A 15,376-nucleotide genomic window follows, 5' to 3' on the forward strand; every position below is an offset into this window, starting at 1 on the left:
TTCCGGTTCCGGAATTATAGGGTAAAATGTGTTCAATATTGTACACCGTCACTTAAACCGGCGAAGCAAAAAACGTGAAAATTTTTCTAAACTGGTCTCAAAACTACACAAATCGATAGTCATTATCAGTAGGCAACTAAACAAACCGATTCCGGCTAACCTGGTTCCCGGTATCCGGTTCCGGAAGTACCAGAAATAGTGGTCATATGTACCAAAATGGATCTCACTCACTTTTCTCAGCGATAGTTTGACCGATTTCCACAAACTTAGATTCAAATGAAAGGTCTTTTGGTCCCATACGGAATTCCTGAATTTCATCCGGATCCGACTTCCGGTTCCGGAATTATAGGGTAAAGTGTGTTCAATATTGTACACCGTCACTTAAACCGGCGAAGCAAAAAACGTGAAAATTTTTCTAAACTGGTCTCAAAACTACACAAATCGATAGTCATTATCAGTAGGCAACTAAACAAACCGATTCCGTCTAACGTGGTTCCCGGTATCCGGTTCCGGAAGTACCAGAAATAGTGGTCATATGTACCAAAATGGATCTCACTCACTTTTCTCAGCGATGGTTTGACCGATTTCCACAAACTTAGATTCAAATGAAAGGTCTCGTGGTTCCATACGGAATTCCTGAATTTCATCCGGATCCGACTTCCGGTTCCGGAATTATAGGGTAAAGTGTGTTCAATATTGTACACCGTCACTTAAACCGGCGAAGCAAAAAACGTGAAAATTTTTCTAAACTGGTCTCAAAACTACACAAATCGATAGTCATTATCAGTAGGCAACTAAACAAACCGATTCCGTCTAACCTGGTTCCCGGTATCCGGTTCCGGAAGTACCAGAAATAGTGGTCATATGTACCAAAATGGATCTCACTCACTTTTCTCAGCGATGGTTTGACCGATTTCCACAAACTTAGATTCAAATGAAAGGTCTCGTGGTCCCATACGGAATTCCTGAATTTCATCCGGATCCGACTTCCGGTTCCGGAATTATAGGGTAAAGTGTGTTCAATATTGTACACCGTCACTTAAACCGGCGAAGCAAAAAACGTGAAAATTTTTCTAAACTGGTCTCAAAACTACACAAATCGATAGTCATTATCAGTAGGCAACTAAACAAACCGATTCCGTCTAACGTGGTTCCCGGTATCCGGTTCCGGAAGTACCAGAAATAGTGGTCATATGTACCAAAATGGATCTCACTCACTTTTCTCAGCGATGGTTTGACCGATTTCCACAAACTTAGATTCAAATGAAAGGTCTCGTGGTCCCATACGGAATTCCTGAATTTCATCCGGATCCGACTTCCGGTTCCGGAATTATAGGGTAAAGTGTGTTCAATATTGTACACCGTCACTTAAACCGGCGAAGCAAAAAACGTGAAAATTTTTCTAAACTGGTCTCAAAACTACACAAATCGATAGTCATTATCAGTAGGCAACTAAACAAACCGATTCCGTCTAACGTGGTTCCCGGTATCCGGTTCCGGAAGTACCAGAAATAGTGGTCATATGTACCAAAATGGATCTCACTCACTTTTCTCAGCGATGGTTTGACCGATTTCCACAAACTTAGATTCAAATGAAAGGTCTCGTGGTCCCATACGGAATTCCTGAATTTCATCCGGATCCGACTTCCGGTTCCGGAATTATAGGGTAAAGTGTGTTCAATATTGTACACCGTCACTTAAACCGGCGAAGCAAAAAACGTGAAAATTTTTCTAAACTGGTCTCAAAACTACACAAATCGATAGTCATTATCAGTAGGCAACTAAACAAACCGATTCCGTCTAACCTGGTTCCCGGTATCCGGTTCCGGAAGTACCAGAAATAGTGGTCATATGTACCAAAATGGATCTCACTCACTTTTCTCAGCGATGGTTTGACCGATTTCCACAAACTTAGATTCAAATGAAAGGTCTCGTGGTCCCATACGGAATTCCTGAATTTCATCCGGATCCGACTTCCGGTTCCGGAATTATAGGGTAAAGTGTGTTCAATATTGTACACCGTCACTTAAACCGGCGAAGCAAAAAACGTGAAAATTTTTCTAAACTGGTCTCAAAACTACACAAATCGATAGTCATTATCAGTAGGCAACTAAACAAACCGATTCCGGCTAACCTGGTTCCCGGTATCCGGTTCCGGAAGTACCAGAAATAGTGGTCATATGTACCAAAATGGATCTCACTCACTTTTCTCAGCGATAGTTTGACCGATTTCCACAAACTTAGATGCAAATGAAAGGTCTTTCGGTCCCATACGGAATTCCTGAATTTCATCCGGATCCGACTTCCGGTTCCGGAATTATAGGGTAAAGTGTGTTCAATATTGTACACCGTCACTTAAACCGGCGAAGCAAAAAACGTGAAAATTTTTCTAAACTGGTCTCAAAACTACACAAATCGATAGTCATTATCAGTAGGCAACTAAACAAACCGATTCCGTCTAACCTGGTTCCCGGTATCCGGTTCCGGAAGTACCAGAAATAGTGGTCATATGTACCAAAATGGATCTCACTCATTTTTCTCAGCGATGGTTTGACCGATTTCCACAAACTTAGATTCAAATAAAATGTCTTCCGGTCCCATACGGAATTCCTTAATTTCATCTGGATCCGACTTCCGGTTCCGGAATTATAGGGTAAAGTGTGTTCAATATTGTACACCGTCACTTAAACCGGCGAAGCAAAAAACGTGAAAATTTTTCTAAACTGGTCTCAAAACTACACAAATCGATAGTCATTATCAGTAGGCAACTAAACAAACCGATTCCGGCTAACCTGGTTCCCGGTATCCGGTTCCGGAAGTACCAGAAATAGTGGTCATATGTACCAAAATGGATCTCACTCACTTTTCTCAGCGATAGTTTGACCGATTTCCACAAACTTAGATTCAAATGAAAGGTCTTTCGGTCCCATACGGAATTCCTAAATTTCATCCGGATCCGACTTCCGGTTCCGGAATTATAGGGTAAAGTGTGTTCAATATTGTACACCGTCACTCAAACCGGCGAAGCAAAAAACGTGAAAATTTTTCTAAACTGGTCTCAAAACTACACAAATCGATAGTCATTATCAGTAGGCAACTAAACAAACCGATTCCGTCTAACCTGGTTCCCGGTATCCGGTTCCGGAAGTACCAGAAATAGTGGTCATATGTACCAAAATGGATCTCACTCACTTTTCTCAGCGATGGTTTGACCGATTTCCACAAACTTAGATTCAAATGAAAGGTCTCGTGGTCCCATACGGAATTCCTGAATTTCATCCGGATCCGACTTCCGGTTCCGGAATTATAGGGTAAAGTGTGTTCAATATTGTACACCGTCACTCAAACCGGCGAAGCAAAAAACGTGAAAATTTTTCTAAACTGGTCTCAAAACTACACAAATCGATAGTCATTATCAGTAGGCAACTAAACAAACCGATTCCGTCTAACCTGGTTCCCGGTATCCGGTTCCGGAAGTACCAGAAATAGTGGTCATATGTACCAAAATGGATCTCACTCACTTTTCTCAGCGATGGTTTGACCGATTTCCACAAACTTAGATTCAAATGAAAGGTCTCGTGGTCCCATACGGAATTCCAAAAACGTGAAAATTTTTCTAAACTGGTCTCAAAACTACACAAATCGATAGTCATTATCAGTAGGCAACTAAACAAATCGATTTTGGTTATCCTGGTTCCCGGTATCCGGTTCCGAAAGTACCGGAAATAGTGGTCATATATACCAAAATGGATCTCACTCACTTTTGTCAGCGATGGTTTGACCAATTTCCACAAACTAATATTCAAATGAAAGTTCTTCCGGTCCCATACGGAATTCCTGAATTTCATCCGGATCCGACTTCCGAATCCGGAGTTATAGGGTGTGTATTAGAAGAGTTTGTGTGTCATGTTAGTTGGTGGCCGTACGAACCGACTTCGATTATACCGGTTCTTGGGTTCCGGTGCCGGAAGTGCATATAATAGTGAACCCATTTCGTTTTCTTAAGGATGGCTTACGCAATCAAAGCACTGTTTTATTCTGTATGTTATGCATAAACAATCACTTGGTTTCCTTTAAAAATCGAAGAGAAAATTTTTGAATATAATGCCACAATATTATATGTACATGAGAAAGGCATCATCACACCACTAGGTGGATTAAAACAGGTTTTTTACTATGCTCACTAGGTTATATTTTCATAATTTCACAACACGAAAATGTAAGGAAATTGTTCCAGATTTGTTTTCCTAATAACTTTTTTCTTGTTTGAATATGGAATGGAAAAAGGTGTAAGTTTGTTGTTAGTACAACGTTTATTACGAAAACATTGTTAAAATAGTGAAAAAATAGGCCCAAACACGAAATACCAAAATCAACCGAATCTTTAAATAAACCCTGTTTGCTAGCTTCAGTCCAAGTCCATGAACGGAGACACATCGAGTGCGCAGACTGCCATCTACGCCAAGATAGTGGAACTACACCCGACATTATTCAACTGGTGCTTCAGTCAAACTACATTTTATTGTTTCTTGGCAAGATTTTTTTTTCATTTGCAACGATTCAATATATTGTTTCTGCAATTCACAATTGAATTTATTTTAGACGTGATGTTTCAAACAATATGCAAACTGTACACTTGATTGTTTTCCAAGAAAACATGTAGGAGAAAATTTTATGATTTGAATTGTTACGATATTTATCAACCTATACATTCTATAGTAAAAAACATGTTCACAATTAATTGAATAGTGTATAACAATACATTAAAATATGGTCAAAGCAAAATTGTGGAAGGTTTTTAACAACAAATCGTATTGTTTTTCTTCAATATTTTTATTCGGGTGGCGGTTCAATGCATACGATGCTGGTCTTACAAGGCAATTGTCACATGTTCGAGCCCCGATCTGGAAGGATTCTTAGTGTCAGTAGGATCGTAGCACTAGCCATGCAATGATACTGTACGATAAGAATCGACTGCGAAGTCTGTTGAAACAGAAAAGCCGAATTTTACAAAAGGATTGTAATGCCAAGACTTTGCTTTGCTTCAGCCAATGGCGAATATGAGGTTCCCAGAGCCGTAGTGAACATTTCTGGCGCCCGAGGCGAACTAAAAAATAATCCTCCAATTTTTTAACAAACACAATAAGAACAAACACACATTATATCACTTTCCTGTAAGGTCATCTCGAATAACATTTTCAATTTTAGTAAATACTTGTAGCTCTTTTGAGTGTTACATCACAAATCCCGAATGGAAAGCTGAATTCTGAATCTAAGCCCTAATATTGAACTCTCGTCTTACTCCTGCATTCTGGACTTGGATTCTGGACCTGATTTTTAAGATTCTGCACTAGAATTATAGAATTTGATTCTATATCTGAAGTATAAATTTGTATGCTGGAGCTGTATTCTGGTTCTGGGAATGAGTTCTGGACCTTAGAGTTGAGCTTTTATTCAGGACCTGGATTCTGCATCCGATTTCTGGATTTGAATTATGGACCTGAACTTGGAGTCTGGGTTCTGGACCAGAATTCTAGAACTGTATTCTGTATCTGAATTCTGGACATGAATTTTAGTTCTGTATTCTGGAGTAGGATTCTGTAAATGAATTCTGGGTCAGGAACTGAATTTTAGACCTGGATTCTGGTTCTAGCGTCTGGGAATGAATTCTGGACCTGGGTTCAGAGCTTTAATTCAGGACCTGGATTCTGCATCTGATTTCTAGACCTGTAATTGAGATCAGAGTTCTGCACGGAAATACCGAAATTAGAATTTTGGCGAAAAAATTAGTTGATTTTCTGATTTTAGTTAGTTATTTTTTGAGACAACTAAAAAAATCTTACTTTTGCTAATTTAGATTTTTTAATTCTAATTCTCTTAATAATAATAAAATATTTGTTGAAATGGCTATTTTTTTAGTTGAATTCACCAATTAAACGTGCTGTCATTTCTTAGCTAAGGCACGCTTCATATACATTCAACTAATTTTTTAGTTGAATTAGAGAAATAATACATTGTTTTCAACCAACATAAATAGTTGAATTGGTTTCTGCAATTAGCAGCTATATGGCGCTCGTTAACACCGTAATGACTACTAGCCACTAGATGGCACACTACTACCGAAAAAAATTTCAGTCGCGGTTATCTTTTCTATATTTGCAGGTATAGGCTAACTGCATATCTCGAAATAGCGATTAAAGCGACACCTTGTGAGGGCTGGCGTCGTCAGCGCGGTACTCTTTAATATCCTTAGCCATGGTTTTACAAGCTAAACTCGATTATTTTATTTATATTATTTGCATAATCAGACGAAGTATGAGCACGGTTATTAAAAATCTCTTTCAAACCGTAAAATTGTCTAGTTTTCGTCACAAATCGTTGAGGAAGGGAATAAAATAAGGAAGAACGAAATGACAATGGGTTTCTCCAGGGAACTGTTTTGCGCACCAATAGCTCGCTAAAACGCGAAAATTTGTATTATCCCGCTTTTTAGGTATCTTTACTACTTGTCGATTAAGGAAACTCGCGTACAAAAACGATTAACCACATTTAATTGCACTACAAACATTTGAATATTCTGGCATCAATGTTTCTGCCTTCTCTTATAAAGGGTAATAGAATTGCTGAAAAAACGACTTTTGATCGAGCTCGATCAGAGACCAGCTCGACGAGATCGGAAAATGTTTCTCTGTGTGTGTATGTGTGTTTGCGTGTGTAGAAGCTTGAACCAATTGAAACAAACTTAGATTCGTTTGCATGCTACTATTGAGTTATTGGTGAAGTTTGAAGATCAAGTGGCTATCCTTACCAGTTCCAGAGATATGATGATATAAGTGACGTAAACGATGAGTCAGTTTTTATCTACCAGTGATTGTTTTATTTTAGACTCGTTCGGTATCATTTGTTCCAGATAGAAATAATGCAGGATCATTTTTACACCTCCCAACAGGTTTTGGGAACAACTAAGGAACAACTAACGCATAATAGAGTGCTACGTTTAGTAACGAATCTTAAGACACTCATTTCTAAAAGTGTATTTTCATATTTATTTAAGGCCTGAGCACAGTGGGTCGCGTATAATTTGTGAATCGACCACGTGGTTCCCTCAATTCCCTTTTTCGTGTGTGTGTTTAAGAAAGTTATGATGGAAAAACTACATTTTGGAAGCCTCATATCAATTATGCTCCTTATATCGACACCGACGCATTTTAATGGGCTATGTGTTTTCTTGTAACGGGTGGCAACTAAAATTTTGGAATTTTTTCGAGACCTGTATGCTCAACAACAAACGAGCTCAGAAAGAACTAAGAGTGTGTATGTGTTAGCTCTCTTTCTGCTAGTATTTTCTGTTTTGTTCATGCTTGTTCAGTTTTGCTCAAAATGCCGTCGAAACAAGAAGTATTTCACGAGCGCATTGTACAGTTCTACGAACTGCACAGAAATCTCGGCAAATAGTATAGGGTACAACATTTTAAAAGCAAAAATGTTGCGGCTTCGACAGTTTACAATATCCTAAGATCCCCAACAACTGCTCGTAAGGAGGGTAGTGGAAGACTAGCCAAAATTATGGACGTAAAAGGACTTCGTTCTCTTTCTCGTGCCTTCAACAACAAGGATTCACTGAGTCAAAGGGATGCCGCAAAAAAGTTCAACTGTTCTCACCAGTACATCTGCAAAACATTGAAAAGCCTCGTAATAAAGTACCGAAAGAAGACACGAGCCCCGGGATATACTGACGCACAGATTTCAACGCTGAATTCCCAATGCCGCTGGTTGATTAAAAATTTTTCCGGAAAAAGTTTTGTTTTGGACGACGAAAGTTACTTCCCTCTTTCGAAGACGCAGATTCCCGCAAAAGATCGATACTATCCAACGGATAGTTCTACTGTACATCCGAACATAAAATATTAGCTTAAACATAAGTTTGAACAGAAATTGATGCTGTACATTGTCATTTCCGAGAAAGGCATTTCTAAGCCATGGTTCAAGCCATCTGGGTTGGCAATCAAGATGTGTACCAGAACGAATGTTTGTAGAAAGTTTTGATCCCGTTTTTTTTTCAAAAAACATCATGCTGATGGACAATACGTGATTTGGCCGGATAAAGCGTCATCGCATTGCGCCAAAAAACACAATCGTTCCTGAATACCCATTCGATCTCTTTTTTTTGAGCTCCTTGGTGTATAAAAATAACTGGAGAGCCACGGATTGCTAACAGTTGATTGGTAGAATCAAGAGATGCATTCGCAAAGTTGACATGAAGGCCGTACAACGCTCATGTTCCGACATCAAACGGAAGCTTCGCCGAACATCCGATTACGGACCGTTTTCAAATGTTCACTAATTTTTTTTCAACAATGAACAATGTATCTTTAATTTCAATAAATCAGATCTTCTCCAAGTATGTTTGTCTTTTTTTGACAGCTTGAGAAAGAAATTCCAAAATTTTAGTTGTCACCCGTTAGTAACATGTTCTATAATTCTTCAAAAGGCTTGAATTCATTACCACGCAATGTATGCAAATTAAAACTTATCCACTTCTAAGTGGATTAATCACAACTTTGATTTTATTCAAAGAAAAAGACAGTTCCAAACAAAAGTTTTTCTGAATGCAATGAAGCAACAAAATCAACCTCTGAAACTCAAACAGAAACCGTATTTTGATGTGGTTGGGACCACTGAGCACTCTGTTAAAAGTGAATGGATTTTTACAATCTATGGCTTGTAACAATGCAATTCAATTATTGCAATCACAAAAAACTGAAAATTTTGACATCTAACTATGTATAACTTAAAAAGTAAAGATCAAATCGCAAAACCAATCAGTTGCGTACTGGATGACGACCTTTCATTTGCGACTAGTCTCGCCATCTCTAAGATCTTGACCTCTTTGTGAACAACATATAACTAACCACACACACACACGGTCATTTGCTCAGTTCGTCGAGCTGAATCGGATGGCCTTCCGGGTATCGGGTAATTTTCCCAAAATTCGAGCGAATCCCATACCTATTTTTTTATATTTACAAAAATATTGTGAAAAGTCACCAAAAAATCTGGTTTTTGCAGATAATGCGAACAGAAGTGTTCAAAATTCCAGTTGCGTTTATGTAAATGAAGAAAATAGAGACCATTGTAAACTTTGTAAGCTATCACACTTTGTTGAACATTTCATACGCTCGATGCAGCGCACCGCGCTGGAGACGCTATTCGCCACATGGTGGCGCTTCCAGAGCTGCGCAGGTAGCCTATAAATACGATGTTGTATTGGAGAAAAAGACATAAGCGAAACATAAACCTCTTTTTGAAAATTTTACTTCTAAATCGCTGTTTTCTTCATTCGACTTCGCAAAATCGACTCTCTCACTGAAAACTTTGAGCACTCGGAAAACAAAAACCGAATACAAGTAGTACACCGGACGGCGTAGCCCGGAATGAGAAGATACAAAAAAACATCATTTGACGTGTACAATTAGAGTGCAACATTCGAAACTCACTTCACTGTTTCGCGTAAAAACATTATTACCCACAATCGCTTTAACTGCGCACAAATTCTGAATAAATACACTTTCCACTAACAGTTTACGTCATTTTTACATATCGGTTTAGAAAATTATATAGGGATATATCGTAACACATGCGAAAAACATCTAAACAATTTGCGAGCAGTTTCAACAAGACTGTCCCTTTTAGCTTTTTAATGGATTGTTTTCCTTTGACACTGCTGTCCTTCAGTAATGACGGTGATAGATAAATAGAATCAAAGTTTCTGATTTTAATAACGAAATTAGTTGTCAATGAGAATTTCGTGTTGGATTGAAATATTGCTGGTTTGTGTCCAGAATATTCGCCAACTAAACACATTCTCTAAAAATAAGAGTTTATTTCAGCACAGTAAATTCTAAATTTTAACTAATTTTATAGTTATTTTGGAAATTTTGTTGTTAAAATCAACTAATTCAAAAACAGTAATACGAATTAGGCGCAGAGCTAATTTCGGTCGTTCCGTGTGGAAAGGTATTATAGAACTGGACTCTGGACATGAACTCAGGAGCTGAATTTTGGACACAAATCTTAGATTCTGCACCAGTACTTGGATTCTGGAAATGTATTTTAAACATGACTTCTGGAACTGGATTTAGGACATGAATTATGAAATTCTGGATCTCAATTCTGAACATTAACTCTGGATCTGAATTTTGGGTCTGAATTCTAGACGTACACTTTGGACCTCCTTTCTGGGCCTATATTCTTAACTAAACTTCGAAGTAGAACTCTGGATCCTGAATCTTGATTCTGCACACTTAAATTTTATTACTAAATCTCGGCAAAAAAACAATGCCGAGATTAGCACAGCTGAGTGCTTGGTAATCGTCTCAGCAAAAGGTATAATTACTGAGAATCTCGGCAATCCTAAATTTGTGAACTATAAATTACTGCCGGACTAGCCAGTAGAAATTTCGATTTTAGTTAAGCAAACACGATCCTGAATTGCCGCACGGAACGACCGAAATTAGCACTGCGCCTAATTCGTTTTTGAATTAGTTGATTTTAACAACAAAATTTCCAAAATAACTATAAAATTAGTTAAAATTGAGAATTAACTTTGCTGAAAAAACTCTTATTTTTAGAGAATGTGTTTAGTTGGTGAATATCCTGGACACAAACCAGCAATATTTCAATCCAACACGAAATTCTCATTGACAACTAATTTTGTTATTTAAATCAGAAAATTTGTTTCTATTTATCTATCACCATCATTACTGAAGGACAGCACAAAGAAAACAAAACTGAAACGGGTATTATTAACAAGTTTATTAGCCAAAAACTCATGAGAAGTGTCAAAGCAAAACAATCCATTAAAAAGCTAAAAAGGACAGTCTTATTGAAACTGCTTGAAAATTGTTTTGATGTTTTTCGCATGTGTTCGATATATCTTTATTTAAATTTCTAAACCGATATGTAAAAATGTCGTAAACTGTTAGTGGAAATCGTATTTATTCAGAATTTGTGCGCACTTGAAGCGATTGTGCGTAATAATGTTTTTACGCGGAACAGTGAAGTGAATTTGGAATGTTTCACTCTAATTGTGATGAAGTTTTTTTGTATCTTCAAACCTTCCGAGCTGCGCCGTCCGGTGTACTACTTGTATTCGGTTTTTGTTTTCCGAGTGCTCAAAGTTTCCAGTGAGAATGAAGAAAACAGTGATTTAGAAGAAAAAAACTTCAAAAAGATATTTATGTTTCGTTTATGTCTTTTTCTCCAATACAACATCGTATTTATACCTGCCAATATAGAAAAGACAACCGCGTCTGAAATTTTTTCGGCAGAAGTGTGCCATCTAGTGGCTAGTAGTCATTACGGTGTTACCGTTTCGGTGACAGGGTGCCATATAGCTGCAGATTGCAGAAGCCAATTCAACCATTCATATTGGTTGAAAACAACATTTTATTTCTTTAATTCAACTTAAAAATTAGTTGAATGGAAATGAAATGTGCCTTAGCTAAGAAATGACAGCACGTTTAATTTGTGAATTCAACTAAAAAATCAGTTATTTCAACAAATATTTTATTATTATTAAGGGAATGAGAATAAAAAATCTAAATCAGCAAAAGTAAGATTTTTTTAGTTATCTCAAAAAATAACTAACTAAAATCAGCAAATCAACTAAATTTTTCGCGAAAATGCTGATTTCGGTCGTTCCGTGCGAGTTATCAGTAATTGAAGAAGAAAGAATTGCCCTTCTTTATTGTATAAAATAAATATTATAAAAGCTAAGGTAGAAGAAAAGGGAAGGGTGTTTTATTAACTGTTCGGAATCTCGGCAAATGGATTTACTGATTTCGGTATATTTGTTGTTTACTGACAAGCTCAATGTAGTATTATACCAAACTTCGACAAAAGAATGCGTTTAACCGAGATATTAGCATATTACTTACGAATTTCGGAAAAGAGCATGTGAATTACTGAAGAATCAGTAAAATGTCGTGTTGCCGATCTAATTCGGCATTTCAATATGTCTAGCTCGAGAATCGGTTTTAAGTGTGTGGACTTGGATTTTGGACTAGAACTCTGGATTCTGGACTTGAATTCTAGATCTTAAAAATAAATCTGGATCCGGTTTCGGTACCTGAATGCTAGACCAGAATTCTACAACTGGATTCTGTATCCGAGCTCTGGACATGGATTCTAAATCTGTTATGGAATTGAATTTTGTAAATAAATTTTGGACCTGGATTCTGAATCAGGAACTGGATTTTGAATTTGGATTCTGGTTCTAGAATCTGGAGTTCTAGACTTGACTTCTGAACTTAGATTAGGAACTTGGATTCTGCATCTGGTTTCTGGACTTGGATTTTTAACCTAGAATCTAGATCAGTATCTGGGTTCTGGATATGAATAATAGAACTGAATTTTGGACATAAATTCTAGATTTTCGCCTAACAGTAGTATTCTGGAAATGAATTTTGGGTGTGGATTATGAACCTGAATTCTGCATCTTGAATCTGTACCTAGGTTCTGAGTATGAAATCTGGAACCTAGATTCTAAACCCAAATTCTGGAACTGAATTCTGAACCTGAGTTACAGAGCTGAAATCTGAACCAGGACCAAAAGTTTTAGAAAATATTTTGATTCGTTCATGCTCCCCTTCTATGATTCTGGATAAAACGTTGCGTTATCCTAGAGCGGTATGGTATTTTTATGCCAAATATCTTAGAATTTAAAACTTCGGGAACTAAAAATCGAAAAAAAAATTTTTTTCCTGAATCGAGATCTAAAATATCAAAATTGACTCTAAAACTAAGGAAAATGTTGAGATTGGAGTAGTTAGTTAGTTAGTTTTCTTCATTAAACAGACCTTCAACCGATGGCTGGTTGAAGTTGAAGTACTTATTTTCATGCCAAATGTGATAAAATTGCATGAAACATCGAGATCTAGTGTCATCTCGAAAATAATTTGAAAAAATTGACAATGGTAGTTTAGAGATTTCCGAAATCTAAATATTTTTAAGGAAAAAATTTAGGGTTGCATGAAACTGAGATCTAGTGTCATATAGAACAAAACTATTTTGAAAATCTATTTTCTGGAACTTTGAATTTTGAGATTTCCGAAACTGGAATTTTGAGATTTCCAAAACTGAAATTTTGATATTTCCGGAGTCAAAAACTATCTTTTTTGATGCCAATGTCTTTAAAATATCTTAAACTTCGAGAACTAGTGTTACTTAAAAATCAAAATGAAAAAAAAGTCGACTCTGGAACTCCGAAATCGAATTTGTTTTGTCGAATGTTTTAGAATTGCATGAAATGTCGAGATCTGGTGTTACCTCGACGTTTAAGGCAACTTTAAGATATCTTGCATCTAAAATAAATTTACGATCTCGGAGATCTCAAAATACCCAGCGTGCAGCATTTCGAATGGAAAAAAATCAGCAGATCTCCTACAAAAATCATTGCCTCTCGTGAAAGACAAAAAGCGCATTGAAACCCACAGAAACCTGATGAGCATAGATTCCTTTTCCACCCACAAACAAATCGCACAGAATGCAAGTCGATTCAATACTAATTTCGATTGTGGGAAGAGGCTCAGTTTAAATGATTGCGTCCATTCTACGCGAACTGCAAAGAGTAAAGATGGAAAATTATACATTGTTCGTTATTTATTAGAGTTTCGACAACCAATTATCTGAAATATATAGTTTTATCTCTTCGATTCGATGCGACCTGATAACTGTTTCGCATTCCTATGCAGAATTCAAAGAGTAGTCCTACGTCAAAACGTGCGGTATCGATTCAGTGAACAGTAGTATAGATATCTACGCACTTGCACATTTGATTAATAGTCCATTTTCGGAAATGTTAATCCCTTTCAGGGAACCTTTCAGAAAATCTAATTTTTGTTTTTTAAAGGGGTTCGCAGGTTTGTTCTCTGAGAATTTAATCTTTGGTAGTTCCAAGTTCACAACCACAATGAGCGTCTCTTGCTCATGAAAAATAATTGTTACGGTCGTCGCTGAATGGCGGTTCTCTGTTCTAAATGGCTGTAGAATAGCATTGTCATGTGTATGAATGAGAATGACCATGGCGGCATCTTATCGGATTTTTGTAGCAGTTTAGTAATAATCTGAAATTTATTCTAGATTAAATAGTTTTCTCGAAAAAATCGCATTAATTAATTTTTCATAAAATAATTGTAAATTTTTTTCCGCAACCGCAATTTAAAAAATCAAATGTTTCGAACAGTATTTAATATCATAGATAATTCCACAATTTGGCCCTTCTAAATGCCAGAAATGAATACCGTACTGCATTTTGATTGTTTAGGCTCAAACTTGGAAATGATTTGGTATGCCCGAAATTTTCAAGCGCCTTTGAATTAACGTGTTTCGATGATTGTTCACCAATTTCTGTGGAAATAACAGTCTATTATTTTTATCGAGAATCATCGGAGTGGTGTTTAAAATGCGCATATTGGAACATTCTTAAAATTTTCTGATGATTTTAATCAAACTAATGCTTTTTGAACCTGAAAAATCTCGAAATAAATTTTTCTTGAATATTTTCCATCGATGGTAACAGTGAGTCGAATAAAAAATAGTTCACGCAACGTGAAGACCAATCTATTATCTAAATAACAGGAATCATTTACATGTTAATATTTCGGAAATTTTCTGTAAGTTTTGATTTTTTATCAGTTTAAACAAACAACAATATAGTATAGTCATTCATCTTAGCGGGCCCGATTTTTGTGATACGCACTGTAGGTATTATTTTGGTAAGCCCATGTGCTGGAGTTGCAATAACAAGTTGCTCGAGCGATAATATATAACTATGAGAGTAACTATGATGAACTTAACTTTTCGTTCAATATCTTTAAAAAGTGAAAGTCAGGTCTGCTCATTTTTTTTTCGAGAAATGAAAACCGAATACAAATTATCTGATTGATTTTTGTTTTCATTGCGTATGTAATGCTGTATTTCTGAAACTTTTATGATAATATTCTCATATCAGCAAGTTTTGCGTTCTTTTCAAACAGATAAATCTTGCGCATCTTTTTTGCAAGTTTTGAATTTCTAAAACTGAAGAAAACTGCACACACTGATCTAAAAATTCATGAGGCAGCCAAAACTATGCAGACTCAGAACTTCCACATGAGATTTATAGCAATTTCGACGTATATTGTGTCCGATATAATTATGACAGCGCCGGCGAACGACCTCAACTTGGTTAAAGCCGAGTATAAATAAACGATATAAAAAAAATTATGATAGCCGTTTGGAAATTTTTTGATAAGTTGCACAATTGTTATAGTTACTTCTGTTTTACATGACGATGTGAAAATTTTTGCAGAACTTCTATAACTGCGATTGAAAC

Source organism: Malaya genurostris, chromosome 1 (genome assembly GCF_030247185.1).
Source record: "Malaya genurostris strain Urasoe2022 chromosome 1, Malgen_1.1, whole genome shotgun sequence".
Taxonomy (NCBI): Eukaryota; Metazoa; Arthropoda; class Insecta; order Diptera; family Culicidae; genus Malaya; species Malaya genurostris.